The sequence below is a fragment of the Hordeum vulgare genome, chromosome 3H (genome assembly GCF_904849725.1).
Source record: "Hordeum vulgare subsp. vulgare chromosome 3H, MorexV3_pseudomolecules_assembly, whole genome shotgun sequence".
In the NCBI taxonomy this organism is placed as follows: domain Eukaryota; kingdom Viridiplantae; phylum Streptophyta; class Magnoliopsida; order Poales; family Poaceae; genus Hordeum; species Hordeum vulgare.
In genome coordinates this window covers 384,352,300-384,375,022 of record NC_058520.1, presented here as the reverse complement: position 1 = coordinate 384,375,022, position 22,723 = coordinate 384,352,300, and positions in this window count along the sequence as shown.

Genomic DNA, 22,723 nt, shown 5'->3' with positions numbered 1-22,723 from the left:
AACTCCACAACTTAAAGTAGGAGGATCCCAAGCGACACCTAAAAAATCTAGGAAGCACCACCCTCCAAAAGGTAGTAGATGCGGTAGAATGATGAACTCCTTGTTCTTGTGCTTCAAAAGATAGTATCCTCAACATTCAATCACTCTCTCACAAATTTGGCATTGGTAGGAGAGATTGATCTTGTGGAAAGTAACTTGGGGAGGCTAGAGGTCAAGTTTCAAATGGTTGGATTGGAATATCTTGATCTCAATAGACTAGTAGGTGTCTCTCTCTCAGAAAAATGGATGTGGCAAGTGTAAGTGTGTTCTGGGAGCTTCCTATGTGAATGAGAGGAGGTGGAGGGGTATATATAGGCATCCCCCAAAATCCAACCGTTACAAGATTATTGCACAACTCGGTGACACCGAAATGAATCTCGGTGACACCGAGTTGGCATCTTTCGAATTCTCGGTGAGACCGATATATGGATCTTGGTGGTACCAATATTAGTGTCCTAGGCAATTTCCAAATCTCGGTGAAACCAATTCCCAAAACTCGGCGCTACCAATTCTTGAAAACGGCTAACGAAAGAGTTGGTCCAAAACTCAGTGAGAGAAATTCTCAAAACTTGGTGGTACAGATTCTTGAAAATGGCTAACGAGAAAGTTGGTCTAAATCTCAATGAGACCAATTCTCAAACTTGGTGGTACTAATTCTTAAAAATGGCTAACCAGAAAGTTTGTCACTAATTTCGGTGGCACCAAATGGAATGTTGGTGGTACCGAGAGATTAGGGTTTGGCAAAGGATTTGTCTGGTGGAAAATTGATAAGGTCGAGTGGAAATAGTTGGTGGCACCGATTTTGCTGGTATGGCTTTGGATAGAGATATTTTGTGGGAGAATGGTTGAGTATTTTTGTTGGCGACCTCTAAGCACTTGAGGAACCTATTCATCATAATACCTCACCCCCTTTTAATAGTATTGGATCTCCTATGGACTGAAAGTGATTTCTCACAAATGTAAAATGTAGAGTCTTCTTGCTTGAGTCTTGAGGCAATCCTATTCCTTTCTTCATCAAGGGTTTTGTCCTCACAATACTTTGGCTAATGCTCTTTGTGGATTCTACGTGAAATATACTAGGTAAAAGTGTTAGCCCAAGAGACAATGTATGTTGTCATGAATTATCAAAACCACCAAGGGAGCATATGTGCTTTAAATCTCCCCCTTTTTGGTAATTGATGACAACATACAAATAAAGCTTCAAATAAAGATAAGCATTATAATATGATAGCTTTGAAAGACACATGACTAATACAAGCTCCCCCTAAATGTGTGCAATCCTTTTTTAAAGGATAGTTGCTTTGGACTGCATGGTGATACGTCCAAAATGCATCGCTATTTTGTATCATAATTTGTCTCTATTAATTGATATATTTAACAATATGATGATGTTCTCATAGTGTTTTGGCTTATTTTACACAGTTTAAAACTTTCCGATGCCGAAACAGTAGAAGCAAGATTCACTGGAGAAAAGAGCATGAAGAGTTGCCATATCAGAACATCTCCAACCGAGCTAAAATTGACGGGGAAGCAGTTTCCGAACAAATCACGAAGCCAGGCCGAAAAAGGGCCAGAGGGGGGCCACGAGGCATCCACGCAACCTGGTGGTGTGGGTCTGTTGGGTAACGTAGCATAAATTCAAAATTTTCCTACGCATATTCAGATCTTCCTATGGAGAGACCAGCAACGAGAGAGGGGTAAGAGCATCTTCATACCTTTGAAGATCGCTAAGCGGAAGCATTGCTAGAACGCGGTTGATGGAGTCGTACTCGCAGCGATTCCGATCTAGTGCCGAACTACGACACCTCCGCGTTCAACAAACGTGCAGCCCGGTGACGTCTCCCGCACCTTGATCCAGCAAGGAGGAGGGAGAGGTTGGGGAAGAACTCCAGCAGCACGACGGCGTGGTGTCGATGGAGAGACGAGGTCTCCCGGCAGGGCTTCGCCAAGCACCGGCAGAGAGGAGGAGGAAGAAGGGCAGGGCTGCGCCGAGAGAGAGGGAAAACCGTGTCCCTCAATGGCCAAAACCCCTCTCTATTTATAGGACGAGGGGGGAGGGCTGCGCCACCCCTAGGGTTCCCTCCCTGGGGCCGGCGGCCGCCAGATGGGAGAGGGGGGCGGCGGCTAGGGTGCGAGGGGGTGTGGCGCACCACCTGGTGGGCCTAAGGCCCACCTGCGCCTAGGGTTGCCCCCTCTCCCCACCACTTGCGCATTGGGCTGGGTGTGGGAGGCGCACCAGCCCACCTAGGGGCTGGTTCCCTCACGCACTTAGCCCATCTAGCCTCTCGGGGTCGTTGCCCCCCTTTGGTGGACCCCCGGGGCCACCTCCGGTGGTCCCGGTGGTCCCGGTACGTTACCGGTGACGCCCGAAACACTTCCGGTGTCCGAAACCATCCGTCCTATATATCAATCTTTACCTCCGGACCATTCCGGAGGTCCTCGTGACGTCCGGGTTCTCATCCGGGACTCCGAACAACTTTTGGTAACCTCGTATAACAATTCCCTATAACCCTAGCGTCATCGAACCTTAAGTGTGTAGACCCTACGGGTTCAGGAGACAGGCAGACATGACCGAGACACCTCTCTGGCCAATAACCATCAGCGGGGTCTGGATACCCATGGTGGCTCCCACTTGCTCCACGATGATCTCATCGGATGAACCATGATGTCAAGGATTCAATCAATCCCGTATACGATTCCCTTTGTCTGTCGGTATAGAACTTGCCCGAGATTCGATCGTCGGTATACCTATACCTTGTTCAATCTCGTTACCGGTAAGTCTCTTTACTCGTTCCGTAGCACGTCATCGTGTGACTAACTCCTTAGTCACATTGAGCTCATGATGATGTTCTACCGAGTGGGCCTAGAGATACCTCTCCGTCACACGGAGTGACAAATCCCGATCTCGATTCGTACCAACCGAACAGACACTTTCGGAGGTACCCGTAGTGCACCTTTATAGTCACCCAGTTACGTTGTGACGTTTGATACACCCAAAGCACTCCTACGGTATCCGGGAGTTGCACAATCTCACGGTCGAAGGAAAAGATACTTGACATTAGAAAAGCTTTAGCATACGAACAATACGATCTAGTGCTATGCTTAGGATTGGGTCTTGTCCATCACATCATTCTCCTAATGATGTGATCCCGTTATCAATGACATCTAATGCCCATGATCAGGAAACCATGATCATCTATTGACTAACGAGCTAGCCAACTAGAGGCTTGCTAGGGACACATTGTGATCTATTTATTCATACATGTATTACTGTTTCCTGTTAATACAATTATAACATGAACAATAGACGATTACCATGAACAAGGAAATATGATAATAACCATTTTATTATTGCCTCAAGGGCATATTTCCAATAGTCTCCCACTTGAACTAGAGTCAATAATCTAGTTACATTGTGATGTATCGAACACCCATAGCATTATGGTGTTGATCATGTTTTGCTCGTGGAAGAGGTTTCGTCAACGGGTCTGCAATATTCAGATCCGTGTGTACTTTACAAATATCTATCACTCCACTCTGGACATGGTCCTGGATGGAGTTGTAGCGGCGTTTGATGTGCTTCGTCTTCCGGTGAAACCTGGGCTCCTTGGCTATGGCAATGGCTCCAGTGTTATCACAGAAGAGTGTCATTGGACCCGACGCGCTTGGAACCACTCCAAGGTCAGTGATGAGCTCCTTCATCCAAATTCCTTCACGAGCTGCTTCTGAAGCAGCTATGTACTCCGCTTCACATGTAGATGCTGCCACGACTTCTTGCTTGCTGCTACACCAGCTCACTGCCCCACCATTCAACACATATACGTATCCGGTCTGTGACTTAGAGTCATCCGGATCTGTGTCGAAGCTAGCGTCGACGTAACCCTTTACGACGAGCTCTTCGTCACCTCCATAAACGAGAAACATTTCCTTAGTCCTTTTCAGGTACTTAAGGATATTCTTGACCGCTGTCCAGTGTTCCATACCTGGATCGCTTTGGTACCTCCCTACCAAACTTATGGCAAGGTTTATATCAGGTTTGGTACACAGCATGGCATACATTAGAGAGCCCACGGCTGAAGCGTAGGGGACATAACTCATCTTCTCTCTATCTGCTGCCGTGGTCGGCGACTGAGTCTTACTCAATCTCATACCTTGCAAAACTGGCAAGAACCCTTTCTTTGAGTTTTCCATATTGAACTTCTTCAATATCTTGTCAAGGTATGTACTTTGCGAAAGACCTATGAGGCGTCTTGATCTATCTCTATAGATCTTGATGCCTAATATGTATGCAGCTTCTCCAAGGTCCTTCATTGAAAAACTCTTGTTCAAATAGGCCTTTATGCTCTCCAACATCTCTATATTATTCCCCATCAATAATATGTCATCCACATACAGCATGAGGAAAGCTATAGAGCTCCCACTCACTTTCTTGTATAGACAGGCTTCTCCGTAAACCTGTATGAACCCAAACGCTTTAATCACCTCATTAAAGCGAATGTTCCAACTCCGAGATGCTTGCACCAGCCCATAGATGGAGCGCTGGAGCTTGCACACTTTGTTAGCACCCTTAGGGTCGACAAAACCTTCTGGTTGCATCATATACAACTCTTCCTTAAGGTTCCCGTTAAGGAACGCTGTTTTGACGTCCATTTGCCAAATTTCATAATCATAAAAGGCGGCAATTGCTAACATGATTCGGACTGATTTCAGCTTCGCTACAGGAGAGAAAGTCTCTTTGTAGTCAACTCCTTGAATTTGTCGAAAACCCTTTGCGACAAGTCGAGCTTTGTAAACGGTTACATTACCGTTTGCATCAGTCTTCTTCTTGAAGATCCATTTATTTTCTATGGCTCGCCGGTCATCGGGCAAGTCCACCAAAGTCCATACTTCGTTCTCATACATGGATCCTATCTCGGATTTCATAGCCTCAAGCCATTTGTTGGAATCCGGGCCCGCCATCGCTTCTTCATAGTTCGAAGGTTCACCGTTGTCTAACAACATGATTTCCATCACAGGGTTGCCGTACCACTCTGGTGAGGAGCGTGCCCTTGTGGACCTTCGCGGTTCAGTAGTAACTTGATCCGAAGCTTCATGATCATCATCATTAACTTCCTATTCAGTCGGTGTAGGCACCACAGGAACAACTTCCCGCACTGCGCTACTATCCTGCTTGAGAGGGGGTGTAATTACCTCATCAAGTTCTACCTTCCTCCCACTTACTTCTTTCGAGAGAAACTCTTTCTCTAGAAAGGATCCGTTCTTGGCAACAAAGGTTTTACCTTCGGATCTAAGATAGAAGGTATACCGAATAGTTTCCTTAGGGTATCCTATGAATACGCAGTTCTCCGCTTTGGGTTCGAGCTTTTGTGGTTGAAGTTTCTTCACATAAGCATCGCAGCCCCAAACTTTAAGAAACGGCAACTTAGGTTTCTTGCCAAACCATAGTTCACACGGTGTCGTGTCAACGGATTTAGACGGTGCCCTATTTAAAGTGAATGCTGCAGTTTCTAATGCGTATCCCCAAAATGATAGCGGTAAGTCGGTAAGAGACATCATAGATCGTACCATATCTAATAAAGTGCGATTACGACGTTTAGACACTCCGTTGCGTTGCGGTGTGCCAGGCGGCGTCAGTTGTGAAACGATTCCACACTTCCTTAGGTGTGTGCCAAACTCGTGACTCAAATATTCTCCTCCACGATCAGATCGTATACATTTAATTTTTCTGTCATGTTGATTCTCAACCTCACTCTGAAATTCCTTGAACTTTTCAAACGTCTCAGATTTGTGCTTCATCAAGTAGATATACCCATACCTACTCAAATCATCGGTGAGAGTGAGAACATAACGATAACCACTGCGAGCTTCAACGTTCATTGGACCACATACATCAGTATGTATTATTTCCAATAATTCGGTTGCTCTCTCCATTATTCCTGAGAATGGAGTCTTAGTCATCTTGCCCATGAGGCACGGTTCGCATGTGTCAAATGATTCAAAGTCAAGAGACTCTAATAATCCATCAGTATGGAGCTTCTTCATGCGCTTAACGCCGATATGACCAAGGCGGCGGTGCCACAAGTATGTGGGACTATCATTATCAACTTTACATCTTTTGGTACTCACACTATGAATATGTGTAACATCACGATCAAGATTCATCAAGAATAAACCATTCACCAGCGGAGCATGACCATAAAACATATCACTCATATAAATAGAACAACCATTATTCTCTGACTTAAATGAGTAGCCGTCTCGCATTAAGCAAGACCCTGATACAATGTTCATGCATAAAGCTGGTACTAAATAACAATTATTAAGGTTTAAAACTAATCCCGATGGTTGATGTAGAGGTAGCGTGCCGACGGCGATCACATCGACCTTTGAACCATTCCCGACGTGCATCGTCACCTCGTCCTTGGCCAGTCTGTGCTTATTCCGCAGTTCCTGCTTTGGGTTGCAAATGTGAGCAACAACACCGGTATCAAATACCCAGGAGCTACTACGAGCGCTGGTAAGGTACACATCAATAACATGTATATCACATATACCTTTAACGTTGCCGGCCTTCTTGTCCGCTAAGTATTTGGGGCAGTTCCGCTTCCAGTGACCCTTTCCCTTGCAATAGAAGCACTCAGTCTCAGGCTTGGGTCCGTTCTTTTTCTTCTTCCCGGCATCTGGCTTACCGGGTGCGGCAAAAACTTTGCCGTCTTTCTTGAAGTTCTTCTTACCCTTGCCTTTCTTGAAACTAGTGGTCTTGTTGACCATCAACACTTGATGCTCTTTCTTGATTTCTACTTCTGTAGACTTGAGCATCGAGTACAACTCGGGAATGGTCTTCTCCATCCCTTGCATGTTGTAGTTAAGCACAAAGCCTTTGTAGCTTGGTGGGAGAGACTGGAGGATTCTGTCAATTATAGCATCATCCGGAAGTTCGACTCCAAGTGAAGTCAGACGACCGTGTAACCCAAACATTTTGAGTATGTGCTCACTGACAGAACTGTTCTCCTCCATCTTACAGCTAAAGAACATGTCAGAGACTTCATATCTCTCGACACGGGCATGAGCTTGAAAAACTAGCTTCAGCTCCTGGAACATCTCATATGCCCCGTGTTTCTCAAAACGCCTTTGGAGCCCCGTTTCTAAACTGTATAACATGCCACACCTAACCAGAGAGTAGTCATCACTCCGCGTTTGCCAGACGTTCAGAATGTCCTGGGCTGCTGCCGGAGCGGGAGGGTCACCTAGCGGTGCATCAAGGACATAAGCCTTTTTAGCTGCTTCAAGGATGAGCTTCAAGTTGCGAACCCAGTCCGCATAGTTGCTACCATCATCTTTCAGCTTGTTTTTCTCTAGGAATGCGTTCAAATTGAGGTTGACATTGGCCATCTACAATTTTTATAAAGACAACTTTTAGACTAAGTTCATGACAATTAAGTTCATTTAATCAAATTAAGTATGACCTCCCACTTAAATCGACATCCCTCTAGTCATCTAAGTGATACATGATCCATGTTGACTAACCCGTGTCCGATCATCATGTGAGACGGACTAGTCACCATGGTGAGCAACTTCATGCTGATCGTATTCAACCATACGACTCATGTTCGACCTTTCAGTCTCTTGTATTCGAGGTCATGTCTGTACATGCTAAGCTCGTCGAGTCAACCTAGGTGTTTCGCGTGTGTAAATCTGGCTTACACCCGTTGTATGCGAACGTTAGAATCTATCACACCCGATCATCATGTGGTGCTTCGAGACAACGAACCTTCACAACAGTGCACACTTAGGGGAATACGTTCTCGAAATTTTAAGAGGGATGATCTTATTATGCTACCGTCGTTCTAAGCAATAAGATGTAAAACATGATAAACATCACAATGCAATCATATAGTGACATGATATGGCCATTATCATCTTTGCTCTTTCGATCTCCATCTTCAGGCATCGCATGATCATCATCGTCACCGGCGTGACACCATGATATCCATCATCATGTCTCCGTGAAGTCGTCACACCAACTACTACTATCACTACTACTATAGCTAACCGTTAGCAATGAAGTAAAAGTAGTAAGCACATGGCGTTGCATCTCATACAATAAATTAAGACAACTCCTATGGCTCCTGCCGGTTGTCATACTCATCGACATGCAAGTCGTGAAACCTATTACAATAACATGATCATCTCATACATCATACATGCAACATCACAACTTTGGCCATATCACATCACATGTCAAACCCTGCAAAAACAAGTTAGACGTCCTCTAATTGTTGTTGCAAGTTTTATGTGGCTGATTTGGGTTTCTAGCAAGAACACCTTCTTACCTACGTGACAGCCACAACGATGATATGCCAAAGCTATTTACCCTTCATAAGGACCCTTTTCATCAAATCCAATCCGACTAGAGTAGGAGAGACAGACACCCGCTAGCCACCTTTATGCACGGTGTGCATGTCTGTCGGTGGAACCAGTCTCACGTAAGCGTACGTGTAAAGTCGGTCCGGGCCGCTTCATCCGACAATACCGCCGGAAAATAATAAGACTATTAGCGGCAAGCAAATTGACAAATCATCGGCCACAACTTTTGTGTTCTACTCGTGCATAGAATCTACGCATAGAAAACCTGGCTCGGATGCCACTGTTGGGTAACGTAGCATAAATTGAAAATTTTCCTACGCATATTCAGATCTTCCTATGGAGAGACCAGCAATGAGAGAGGGGTAAGAGCATCTTCATACCTTTGAAGATCGCTAAGCGGAAGCGTTGCTAGAACGCGGTTGATGGAGTCGTACTCACAGCGATTCCGATCTAGTGCCGAACTACGACACCTCCGCGTTCAACACACGTGCAGCCCGGTGACGTCTCCCGCACCTTGATCCAGCAAGGAGGAGGGAGAAGTTGGGGAAGAACTCCAGCAGCACGACGGCGTGGTGTCGATGGAGAGACGAGGTCTCCCGGCAGGGCTTCGCCAAGCACCGGCAGAGAGGAGGAGGAAGAAGGGCAGGGCTGCGCCGAGAGAGAGGGAAAACTGTGTCCCTCAATGGCCAAAACCCCTCTCTATTTATAGGAGCAGGGGGAGGGCTGCGCCACCCCTAGGGTTCCCTCCCTAGGGGCCGGCGGCCACCAGATGGGATAGGGAGGCGGCGGCTAGGGTGGGAGGGGGTGTGGCGCACCACCTGGTGGGCCTAAGGCCCACCTGCGCCTAGGGTTGCCCCCTCTCCCCACCACTTGCGCATTGGGATGGGTGTGGGAGGCGCACCAGCCCACCTAGGGGCTGGTTCCCTCCCGCACTTAGCCCATCTAGCCTCTCGGGGTCGTTGCCCCCCTTCGGTGGACCCCCGGGGCCACCTCCGGTGGTCCCGGTACATTACCGGTGACGCCTGAAACACTTCCGGTGTCCGAAACCATCCATCCTATATATCAATCTTTACCTCCGGACCATTCCGGAGCTCCTCGTGACGTCCGGGATCTCATCCAGGACTCCGAACAACTTTCGGTAACCTCATATAACAATTCCCTATAACCCTAGCATCATCGAACCTTAAGTGTGTAGACCCTACGGGTTCGGGAGACACGCAGACATGACCGAGACACCTCTCTAGCCAATAACCATCAGCGGGGTCTGGATACCCATGGTGGCTCCCACTTGTTCCAGGATGATCTCATCGGATGAACCACGATGTCAAGGATTCAATCAATCCTGTATACGATTCCCTTTGTGTGTCGGTATAGAACTTGCCCGAGATTCGATCGTCGGTATACCTATACCTTGTTCAATCTCATTACCGGTAAGTCTCTTTACTCGTTCCGTAGCACGTCATCGTGTGACTAACTCCTTAGTCACATTGAGCTCATGATGATGTTCTACCGAGTGGGCCCAGAGATACCTCTCCGTCACACGGAGTGACAAATCCCGATCTCGATTCTTACCAACCCAACAGACACTTTCGGAGGTACCCGTAGTGCACCTTTATAGTCACCCAGTTACGTTGTGACGTTTGATACACCCAAAGCACTCCTACGGTATCCGGGAGTTGCACAATCTCACGGTCGAAGGAAAAGATACTTGACATTAGAAAAGCTTTAGCATACGAACAATACGATCTAGTGCTATGCTTAGGATTGGGTCTTGTCCATCACATCATTCTCCTAATGATGTGATCCCGTTATCAATGACATCTAATGCCCATGATCATCTATTGACTAACGAGCTAGCCAACTAGAGGCTTGCTAGGGACACATTGTGATCTATTTATTCACACATGTATTACTGTTTCCTGTTAATACAATTATAACATGAACAATAGACGATTATCATGAACAAGGAAATATGATAATAACCATTTTATTATTGCCTCTAGGGCATATTTCCAACAGGGTCACCCCTAGGTCGCACCAGGTGGCCGTATGGGTGGTGGGTCCTGCCTCCGGTGCTATCCTTTGGCCTATATGACCCTCGTGACCTAAAAATCCCGAGGACATAAGAGTTTTCGCAGTTCCGCCGCCGCTCCGCAGCGTAAACCTACACACAAGAAAATATCTTTCCGACGGGGAGATTCCGTCGGGGAGAACTCCTCCCGGAAGGGGAGATCGTCATCATCGTCATCACCATCGTCACGGGCATCATCGAGATCATCATCACCATCACCCTCAACACCAGCACCATCTCCATCTTCACCCCATCTCACTTTACCATTGCAATCGGAGTTGTACCTTGCACTATTCATCCCCTTTACTCTACCGGTGTTGATTACTCTTTTGTGGTGAATGCTATTGAGTATTTTTGGAGAATTATTCTTATGACCAGATTGTTCATCGTATTTTCATCCCCTCTGATCATGATGCATTTTATGTATTGTGAGTAGTTACTTTAGTTCTTGAGGACATGAGAGAAGTCTAGTTGCTAGTAGTCATATGATGTTGAAGTAATATGTGTTGATTGATATTTAAATTATGGTGTTATTCTTCTAGTGGTGTTATGTGAATGTCGACTACATAACACTTCGCCTTTTTAAGGACCTAGGGGAATACATTGTGTATAAAGAATGCTTATGGTGGGTTGCCGGAGTGTCAGAAACCTGAATCCCAGTTCGCATGCTTTTGCACGAGGGATGTTGCATTCTAAAGTTTATTGCTATGGTTAAGCTTTGCCTTAATTTCTCTCTTGTATTTGCGGATGCTTGCAAGGGGTTTAACCATAAGAGTGTACTTGTATTAGCCTGGATGGTGCACTAACAAAGATCCACCCACATAACACTTATCAATACAAAACATAGTACTAGACGGAATATGGCGAAAGCACTTGACTATCTTTCCCGTGTGTCCTCAGGAACGCCTTAGTCTTTATAAGTTTAGTCTCCCGGCTTATCCTTTGTGTTCAAAAGGATTGATCCACTTGCTGCACCTCGGCACCATTTACTTCCCTTGCATTTATTTCCTTGTTGCTTATACTAGAAAACCCATAAAAAGTTACCTTTCAGTGCTTGCAGTTATTCCTTGCTCAAGATCGCTTGTCAGTACCGTCTGCTCCTCGTTGGGTTTGACACTCTTACTTATCGAAAAGGCTACGATAGATCCCCTACACTTATGCTTCATCAAGACCATTTCCTGGCGCCGTTGCCGGGGAGTGTAGCATTATTGGTAAGTGAAATTGGTAAGGAAACCTTTACGATGTACGTGCTGTTTTTATTTTTCCTGTTTTCGCTTTTTGTCCCTATGGACAACTCTACTCTTGGTTTGTTGCTTGTGGGGAACCGCCCCACCGCTATTGTGGTGGAGCAGCCTCCCCGACCTACTGAAATTGTGCCCTTTAAAATACCAAGATCTTATCAATGGATTTTGTTATGAGAAAGTTATTCTCTCTATCATTAAAAGATAAGGCTTTGGATTGGTATAGGCTTCTTGATAACTCTCATTTGCTAAATTGGCAAGATCTTATGCCTCTCTTTTATGCAAAGTTTTATCCTCTTCATGAAATACATCAAGACAGGAACTATATTTATAACTTTTGGTCTCGTAACGGAGAGAGCATCGCTCAAGCTTGGGGAGATTGAAGTCCCTAATGCTCAAATGTCCCAATCATGAGCACCCAAAGGAAATTATTCTTAAATATTTTTATGCAAGGCTTTCTCGTCAAGATAAAGAGATGCTTTATGCCTCCTCTAGTGGGGCATTCTCCAACAAAAGTACTGAGGCTAGGTGGGATCTTATTGAAAGGATCCAGAAGAACACTAAAGATTGGGAGATTGATAAAGGTATTGAACCCGTTATAAATTATGAGCATGATTACATTGAGAGCTATGTGAAAATTGATTACTTCAATAGCTTTTGTGCTAAGATTGGTCTTGATTCACAGCTTCTAATTGATTTTTGCAAAGACTTTGCCACTCATATTGATTCCTCTAAGAAGAAGGAGGATCAGCACCATAAACCTTTTAAGGAATTACCTGTTGATATCAATGTTGCTGACCCTATCTTGCATGCAGTTTTATATGAAAAAACCCCTTTTCCCACAAGGATAAGGGAGCATTCTTTTGTCACATGCATACTGAATAAAAGTGAAAGAACGACTAATGAGCATGAGGGCCTGATTAAGGTCAACCCTCAAGTTGCATTAGTCAAGGATCTTGTTACTAGTAATATTCAGGATTCCAATATAAATTTTTGTGTTGTTTCTACTTACCTTGTTATAGCCAATAATAAAGGCCCAATTTAAGGTACTCCAGTTGTATCCGGTAAAATAGGAGATCATAATTATTACGTGCTATGTGATTTGGGATCCAGTGCTAGTGCTATTCCTTTTTCACTTTATCAAGAGATAATGAATGAGATTCTACCATGTGAAATTGAAGATGTTGATGTTACTATTCATCTTGCAAACAAAGAAACTATCTCTCCTATTGGAATTGTGCGAGATGTTGAAGTCCTATGTGGAAAGGTAAAATATCCTACCGACTTTCTAGTACTCGGTTCAGTGCAAGATAGCTTTTGCTCTATTATCTTTGGTAGGCCTTTTCTCAAAACTTGTGGAGCTATTATAGATTGCAGGAAAGGAAAAGTATATGTTGAATTTAATGGTGAGCCATATGAATTTAACTTTTCTAAATTCTCGAAGCAAACTCGTGGTACTGATTTGCCCAGTAATGATAAAATTATTGAAAAATTGCTTCTATTGCTATTCCTCCTAACGATCCTTTGCAGCAATTTATGGAGGACCACGAGAATGATACGCAAATGCAGGAAAGGAATGAGCTAGACGACATATTCTTGAGACAACCTGCTATCCTGAAGCACAACCTTCCGGTTGAGCCTTTGGGAATTCTATCGAAACCAAAAGAAGACCCGGTGTTTGATCTTAAACCTCTTCCCAATACGCTCAAGTATGCTTATTTAGATGAAAAGAAAGTATATCCTGTTATTATCAATGCTAACCTTTTAGGATATGAAGAAGAGCGATTATTGGAAGTCCTTCATAAACACCGAGGCGCTATTGGCTATACCTTTGATGATCTTAAGGGGATTAGTCCATCTATTTGTAAGCATACTATCAATCTTGAGCCTGATGCTAAACCAGTTGTTGATCATCAACGACGGTTGAACTCGAAGATGAAGGATGTTGTGAGGACCGAAATCCTCAAGCTTCTAGCCGCATGTATTATCTACCCTATAGCTGATAGTAAGTTGGTAAGTCTGGTACATTGTGTTCCCAAGAAAGGAGGTACGACTGTGGTTCCTAATGATAAGAATGAATTAATACCTCAAAGAATTATTATTGGATATAGAATGTGTATTGATTACACGAAGCTGAACAAAGCAACCAGGAAGGACCATTACCCGATGTCGTTCATCGACCAAATGCTTGAAAGGTTATCCAAAACACTCACTTTTGCTATCTTGATGGGTATTCTGGCTTCTCTCAAATTCATGTTAACAATGTCGATGAAGAGAAGACCACTTTTACTTGTCCCTTTGGTACTTATGCTTATAGACGTATGCCTTTTGGTTTATGCAATGCTCCTGCTACTTTTCAAAGGTGTATGTCTGCTATCTTTCATGGTTTTTGTGAGGAAATTGTGGAGGTCTTCATGGACGATTTCTTTGTCTATGGAACCTATTTTGACCATTGTCTCCACAACCTTAATAAAGTTTTGCAGAGATGTGAGGAGATGAACTTGGTACTCAACTGGGAGAAGTGCCACTTCATGGTCAATGAGGGAATTGTTCTTGGCCACAACATTTCTGAAAAGGGAATCGAGGTGGACAGGGCAAAAGTCGAAGCAATCGAGAGGATGCCTTATCCAGAGGACGCCAGAGGTATTCGTAGTTTCCTCGGTCATGCTGGTTTCTATAGAAGATTTATTAAAGACTTCTAAGACTTTGAAACCCCTCACTAATATTCTCCACAAGGATATTCCTTATGTGTTTGATTAATATTGTAAGGAAGCCTTCGAAGTTCTTAAGAAAGCTTTGATAACCGCCCCTATAGTCCAACCACCTGATTGGAATTTACATTTTGAAATCATGTGTGATGCTAGTGATTTTGCTGTTGGAGCTGTCTTAGAAAAATGCGTTGATAAGAAATTGAATGTTATACATTATGCTAGCAAAACCCTTGATAGTGCTCAAAAGAATTACACTACTACTGAGAAAGAGTTTTTAGTGGTAGTGTTTGCTTGTGATAAGTTTAGGCCTTACATTGTTGATTCAAAAGTCATCATTCATACTGATCATGCCGCTATTAAGTATATTATGGATAAGAAGGATGCCAAACCAAGGCTTATCAGATGGGTCCTTCTTCTTCAAGAATTTGATTTGCAGATTGTTGATAGGAAGGGAGCAGACAACCTTTCCAGGATGGAGGACATACCACATGATCCTATTCCGGTCAACGATAGTTTTCCTGATGAACAGTTAGCTGTTTTGAGGGTACAATCTAATTCTGATCCATGGTTTACAGATTATGCTAACTTTATTTTTGCAAAGTTTTTGCCTCTAGGTTTAATATTCCAGCAAAGGAAGAAATTCTTCCACGACTTGAGGTATTACTTTTTGGATGACCCACATCTTTTTAGAGAAGGTGCGGATGGGATCGTGAGGAGATGCATAGAGGAGCATGAGCACAAGGATATCTTGAGATAATGTCATAGCATTCCTTATGGTGGACATCATGCCGGTGAGAGGACTGCACACAAGGTTCTCTAGTCAGGTTTTTATTGGCCTACTCTCTTTAAAGATGCTAGAAATTATATTTTATCTTGTGATAAGTGTCAGAGAGTTGGTAATATTAGTAGGAGAAATGAGATGCCTATGAATTATTCTGTAGTCATTGAGCCTTTTGATTGCTGGGGTTCTGATTTTATGGGTACTTTTCCTCCTTCACACAAGTACACTCACATCTTAGTGGCTGTTGATTATGTGACCAAGTGGGTTGAAGCAATCCCCACTTAAAGTGCTGATCACAAGACATCTTTGAAAATGCTCAAGGATGTAATCATCCCTAGATTTGGTGTACCCAGGTACCTCATGACCGACGGAGGATCACATTTTACACATGGTGCTTTTAGAAAAGCTCTAGCCAAATATGATGTTAATCATAGAATTGCTTCACCTTACGACCCTCAAACAAGTGGGCAAGTTGAGCTCACAAATAGAGAGATCAAGTTGATCTTGCAAAAGACAGTGAACAGTTATAGAAAGGACTAGTCCAAAAAGTTAGGAGATGCCTTGTGGGCGTATAGAACTGCTTACAAAAATCCCATGGGAATGTCTCCGTATAAGATGGTCTATGGCAAGGATGCCATCTACCTTTAGAGTTAGAGAACAAATCTTTCTGGGCTATTAGAGAGCTTAATGTTGACCCAAAGCATGCTGGTGAAAAGCATCTCATGAACTTGACTTCTCTAGATGAGTGGAGAAGTGAAGCTTACGAGAGTGCAAAAATGTTCAAAGAAAAGGTAAAGAAGTGGCATGACAAGAGAATTTTGAAACGTGAATTTAATGTTGGTGATAAAGTTTTGTTGTATAGATCTCGTTTCAGGTTTTCTCCAGGTAAATTACTTTCCAAGTGGGAAGGACTGTACCATATCGAAGAAGTCTACCGCTCCGGTGCAATCAAGATTAACAATTTTGAAGGCACCAAACCACATGTTGTGAATGGGCAAAGACTCAAGCATTACATGGCAGGAGACCCCATCAATGTAGAGCTGGATGTGATACAGGAAGCTACTCATGAAGAACATATTGCAATACTCTGTCAGGCACCAGCAGAAGCAGAACAAGAATAGGTATGAAATATGGTAAGAAAACTTCGCGAACATCAATAAAAGTTCTGTATTATGTGTTTTGGAAAATTAGAAAAATTTCAAGCCAAAGTGGAGCCGGAGAGGAGCTCCAGGGGCTCCAGGCGCCCTGGTGGCACGGGCTGCCTCCTGGCCGCGCCAGGAGGACACCTGGGCCACCCGGAGTCCGTCTCCGACCCCATTTTGGCTTGTTACCTTCCTTTTGATGTAGAAATTTTTTCTATATATTTTCTCGGATCATCCTAGTTTTGTATCTTGCGATTCCGTGCGTTTTCTTTTCGATCTGTTTGTGTCAGGAGAACTTTCAACAAACCTAGGTGCCATGGCTTCCCCAAACTCCCCCAAGGACAAGTTCTTTGTCCATGTCATCAACCCTTACCTCCCAGAGGTAAAGAGACACCCTCAAACACTTTGGGTGGAGGATGGTGTCCTCCACAAAGAAGATCTTAAGGGACATATCAAGGAGGGGAGCACCAAGGCCAGGATGGAAGAAGTGGAGGAAGATGTCTTCAAGTACAAGTTGATGATCGAGCATGGTGTCGAGGCCAACTTCGATATCATCGCTGAGATGAAGAAGCAACATGAGGACGAGATGAAGGAAGTGCGATCAAGCATATCCGCACTGGAAACCAAAGTGTTCGAGCTTCAAGGGCACATCTATGACCTCCAAAACCAAAGGTGTGAGTATGAACTAAAGTTTTTGTGCATGGGCTTATCTGCCGAAAGCAGGATCCTCGAGACTGAAGAATCCTGTGTAGAGGGAGGACCCTTGCCATGGAAGCTTTTTGCTAAGAATTACCCGAGGAACAAGAACAAGGATGAAGAGTGAAACCTTCAAGGGTAATGGCATTGGAAAATAGGATTTGATGATAGATATGTCTCTAAGAGAATTTAGAACTTTCTCCCCTAAGGATGAATATGTAAGATTGCCTCTCCCCTTGAATCATAGCATGTAGATATTGGGAGTAGGTAGGGTAGGACAAGTTCAATCCAAAGATAGCGATAAAACAATTATATCTCTCTCTTCCCTTAATGGTGTTGCTCCCGTGAGTATGTAAGATATGATATATCTTCCCTTAGGCAGATGTTCCCTTAGGTAGACCTTCCCTTAGGATCATATATATCTTCCCTCTTGATATCCCCCCTTATGTAAGCTTATTGGAAGCTTTGATATTTCTCCCTCTTTGGCATTAGTTTCCAAAAAGGTTAGAGGGTAAGATCTCATTAAGAGAAAGGGATCCTTGATTCTTCTCTCTTTGATAAGGGTTCCTTGAATTTGACCTTTCTCCCCCTTAAGAATGGATAACAGTTCCTTGAACTATCTCCCCCTGTGTTAGGGGTCCTAGATGTTTCTCCCTCTTATATTGTGGGATCACTGAGGATTTCTCCCCCTAGAGAAGTTTTCTCCCCCTCAATTTTTTTTGAGAAATAAGATTATATCCTCCTTTGGCAAAAATGAAAATGGTCAATAAGATCTTAGGAGGTAATGAAACTAGGATAACTGATATTTCTCCCCTAATTCAAAAGTTCAGAAATCTAAATAACTTAGGCAGTGATAAATTTTGGAGTCACCAAGGCATTAGGTTCTGTAGAACCGAGAATAATAGCACACTTCTGGAAGAAATCGGTTTAACCGAGTTTCCCAGATTGGTGAAACCGAGTTGCAATGAAAATCAACTCCTTAATTTAAAATAGACAGAAAATATACATAGACTTTGAAAAAGGAAATATCCAAAGATTAAAAAGGAAATAAAAGAAAACAATTTTTGTTTGTTTGTTTCTTTTTTGTTTTTGAATATATATACACACACACACATATAGATGAGAGTTGAATGGTTCTAAGAAAGCATGCGCTGAGAATATGAACCATACAAGAATCTCCATCTAGATGTACGGCGGTGACTAGGTCACCTATATTAGAGTATATTGACTTGAGGAGTCAAGCAAGGATGCTTGATCTCAGGTTATACTCATCGTTAAGTGTAAAATGGGGATACCATTTTTCGATTAAGCTTTTAGTGTCTTCATATCACTTGAGTTCCTTTACCTCATGACTTGGTTCAAAGATTTATCAAGGATATGAGTACATACCTTCGAATGATGTTGATGACATGGCATGTAGGTTAACTTGTTGTGGATGCTCAAGGTTGAAGAAGATTATCTTGAGTTGGGAGTTATCCTTGTCGTTTTGGTTCACTTTACACCTACAATAGTTAGTCATGCAAGGAAGAACATAACATATCCAAATGACATGAGTGAATTTCATCATCATACAATTGGTCAAGGATATGATTTTGTTCTCTTCTTCCTCCATCTCCGAATAAGGGATTGTTGATACTTGGCTATGAAAAGAATGCTTTTGATGTGAGTTGATGTAAATCTTGTGGAGTGTAGTCTTTCGAGTACGTAAATAAGGTTAGATGCAATACAAGGGAACATAGTTTTCCAAGATATAAGATAGTATCGAGTCAGTGGCATCATGGAATAGGCAATCAAGCTCATGCCCATGCATGCATCTGAGTGAGTCTAACTCAAGTTTGAAGCATCAATGATGTTCAACTCACTCCTCAAATGAAGAAATACGTTCTCATCAAGTGGTTTGGTAAAGATATCAGCTAATTGTTTGTCATTGCGAACATGCTTGAGATCTATATCTCCTTTAGCAACGTGATCACGAATAAAATGAGTTCGCACTTGAATATGTTTTGTTCGAGAATATTGCACATGATTATTGGTACTTTTATTAGCACTTTCATTCTCACACTACAATGGAACATGTCTCACATGAATGCCATAATCTTTAAGAGTTTGAGTCATCCATAGTAACTGCACACAACATGATCCAACGGCAATGTATTCCGCTTCGGCAGTGGATAAAGGTGCCGAGTTTTGTTTCTTGGATGACCAAGACACAAGAGATCTCCCAAGAAATTGACATGTACCTGATGTGGTTTTTCTATCAACCTTTTCTCCAGCATAGTCCGAGTCAGAATAACCAACAAGATTAAAATAAGACCCCTTGGGATACCATATGCCAAAGTTTGGTGTATGTATCAGGTATCTCATGATTATTTTCACAACCAATAGATGACACTCTTTAGGTGCGGCTTGATATCGGGCACATATGCAAACACTCAACATGATATCAGGATGGGAGGCACAAAGATATAGCAATAAACCGATCATTGATTGATAAACTTTTTGATCAACCGGTTTGTCCTCCTTAGTTAGGTCAACATGTCCACTAGTAGGCATGGGGGTTCTCATACCTTTGCACTCTTGCATGTTGAACTTGTTGATTAAGTCCTTGGTGTACATGGTTTGAGAGATAAACGTACCTTCTCTTGATTAGTCATTTGCAATCCAAGGAAGAATTTCAGCTCGCACATCGTTGACATCTCATACTTCTCTAACATCAACCTTCCAAATTTCTCACTAAAATGGTGGTTAGTAGAACCAAATATAATATTATCCACATATATTTGGCACACAAATAGTTCTCTATTAACTCTTTTAGTGAATAAGGTTCCGTCAATTTTACCAATCTCAAAACCCTTTTCTATAAGAAACTTCGTTAGGCATTTGTACCAAGCTCTAGTGGTTTGTTTAAGACCATATAAAGCTTTACGAAGTTTGTAAACATGGTTATGTTTCTTAGGATTCACAAAGCCGGGAGGTTGTTTGACATAAACCTCCTCCTTAATTTCACCATTTAGAAAAGCAGTTTTGATATTCATTTGGTAAAGAGTAATATCATGGTGATTGACATAAGCAAGAAGAATGTGAATGGCCTCAAGTCTAGCAATGGGGGCCTAGGTCTCACCGTAGTCCATACCTTCGACTTGCGTGTATCCTTGGGCTATGAGATGCGCCTTATTGCATACAACTTGACCATCTTCATCTTGCTTGTTCAAAAACACCCATTTTGTACCAATGATGTTGTGCTCGTCCTTTGTCTTTTCAACAAGTGTACACACTTGATTCCTCTCGAAGTTGTGTAGCTTTTCGTGCATGGGATTCACCCAATATGGGTATTGAAGGGATTATTCTACCTTCAAAGGCTAGATGCTAGAGATAAATGAATAATGCTCGCAAATGTTAGCTAAATGAGATTTAGAGTGAGTGATTCTCCCGGTTTGTATGTCACCGAAGATTTGATTCAACGGATGATCTTGGTCCACTCTTCTCGAACTCGTGACAACTTCTTCTTGTTGGCTGGTGGAGCTTCTTCATAATCATCATCTTGCTCGTTATCGTTGATAGTGTCATCTCCTCGAGGTGGTGGTGAGGAAGGTTGAGGTGGATCATCATGATGTACTTCTTCTTTCATCATGTCGTGTACCACTTGTGGATGCCTCCATGTCGTTTTGTGGTTCGCCTTGATGCGAAGTTGGAGCTTCCACTTGAGTTGATGAAGTACTTTCCTTCACCTCCATGGGATGAATCTTACCGATAGGTAGATCTTGGATGGATTCTGAAAGTTCCTTATCTCCTACATCATTTGTCAATTGTTCTACTTGCAAACCGTTAGATTCATAAAACTTCACACCTATCGTCTCTTCAACTTTTCGAGTGAAGCTGTTGCAGACACGGTAAGTGTGAGAGTTTTATCCGTTGCCAAGTAGGAAACCTTCATGAGATTTCGGAGCAAATTTAGAGCGATTATGCTTATCAATAATGTAGCACTTAGAGCCGAACACTCAAAAGTATCCAACTTGGGGTTTGCTACTGATACGCCTCCGTCGTATCTACTTTTTTGAACTCTTTTGCCTTGTTTTGGACTCTAATTTGCATGATTTGAATGGAACTAACCCGAACTAACGCTATTTTCAGCAGAATTGCCATGGTGTTGTTTTTTTGAAGAAATAAAAGTTCTCGGAATGTCCTGAAAATTTACGGAGAATTTTTCTGGAATTAATGAAAAATACCTGCGCAAAGATCCACCGGAGGTGGTGAGCCAGTGGGCCACAAGCCCAGGGGCCGCGGCCACCCCCCTGGCCACGCCGTGAGGGCTTGTGGGGCCCACGAGGCTCCACCGCCTCCAAACTCAGATCTATATATTCCGTTTCGCTCGGAAAAAAAATCAGAGAGAAGGATTCATCGCGTTTTACGATATGGAGGCGCCGCCACCTCCTGTTCTTCATCTGGAGGGCAGATCTGGAGTCCGTTCTGGGCTCCGGAGAGGGGAGATCGTCGCCATCGTCATCATCAACCTTCCTCCATCGCCAATTCCATGATGCTCTTCACCGTTCGTGAGTAATCTCATCGTTGGCTTGCTGGACGGTGATCAGTTGGATGAGATCTATCATGGAATCGAGTTAGTTTTGACGAGGATTGTTCGCTAGTATCCACTATGTTTTTAGATTGATGTTGCTACTACTTTGCCATGCTTAATGCTTGCCACTAGGGCCCGAGTGCCATGCTTTCAGATCTGAACCTATTATGTTGTTGCCAATATATGTGTGTTTTAGATCCTATATTGCAAGTTGTAGTCACCTACTATGTGTTATGACCCGGCAACCCCGGAGTGACAATAGCCGGAACCACTCCCGGAGATGACCATAGTATGAGGAGTTCATGTATTCACCAAGTGTTAATGCGTTGGTCCGGTTCTTTAATAAAAGGAGAACCTTAATATCCCGTAGTTTCCATTAGGACCCCACTGCCACGGGAGGGATGGACAATAGATGTCATGCAAGTTCTTTTTCCCTAAGCACGTATGACTACATACGGAATACATGCCTACATTAGATTGACGAACGGGAGCTAGTTACATATCTCTCCGTGTTATAGCTGTTACATGATGAATCACATCCATCATACTCATCCATTACCGATCCACTGCCTACAAGTCTTTTACTACTGGTCCTTGCTACGTTACTTTGTCGCTACTACTGTTGCTACTTCTGTTACTCTGCTGCTACTGGTTATTTCTGTTCCTTGCTACTGCTGTCACTACTGCTGTTACTTTCTACTGCTGTTACTACTGCTGTTACTTGCTACTGCTGTCACTACTGCTGTTACTTGCTACTGCTGTCACTACTGTTGTTACTTGCTACTTTGCTGTTACCTGTTGCAAGACTTTTCTAGAGCCGTATCTGGGGAAGCATTATTCTCAAGAATAATCCCCCGTCAACGTGCTATTTTCTAGGCGCCATTAATACAACAAGTTAGGAATAGTCTGCCGTCAACAGACCCTTTTCTGGCACCGTTGCTATCATACCACTTTGCTACTGATACTTTGCTTGGAGACACTAATCTTTCAGGTGTGGTTGAAATTGAAAAACTCAGCCGCTAATACTTGAGACTATTCTTTCGCTTCCCCTTGTCTCGAATCAATAAATTTGGGTTGAATACTCTACCCTCGAAAACTGTTG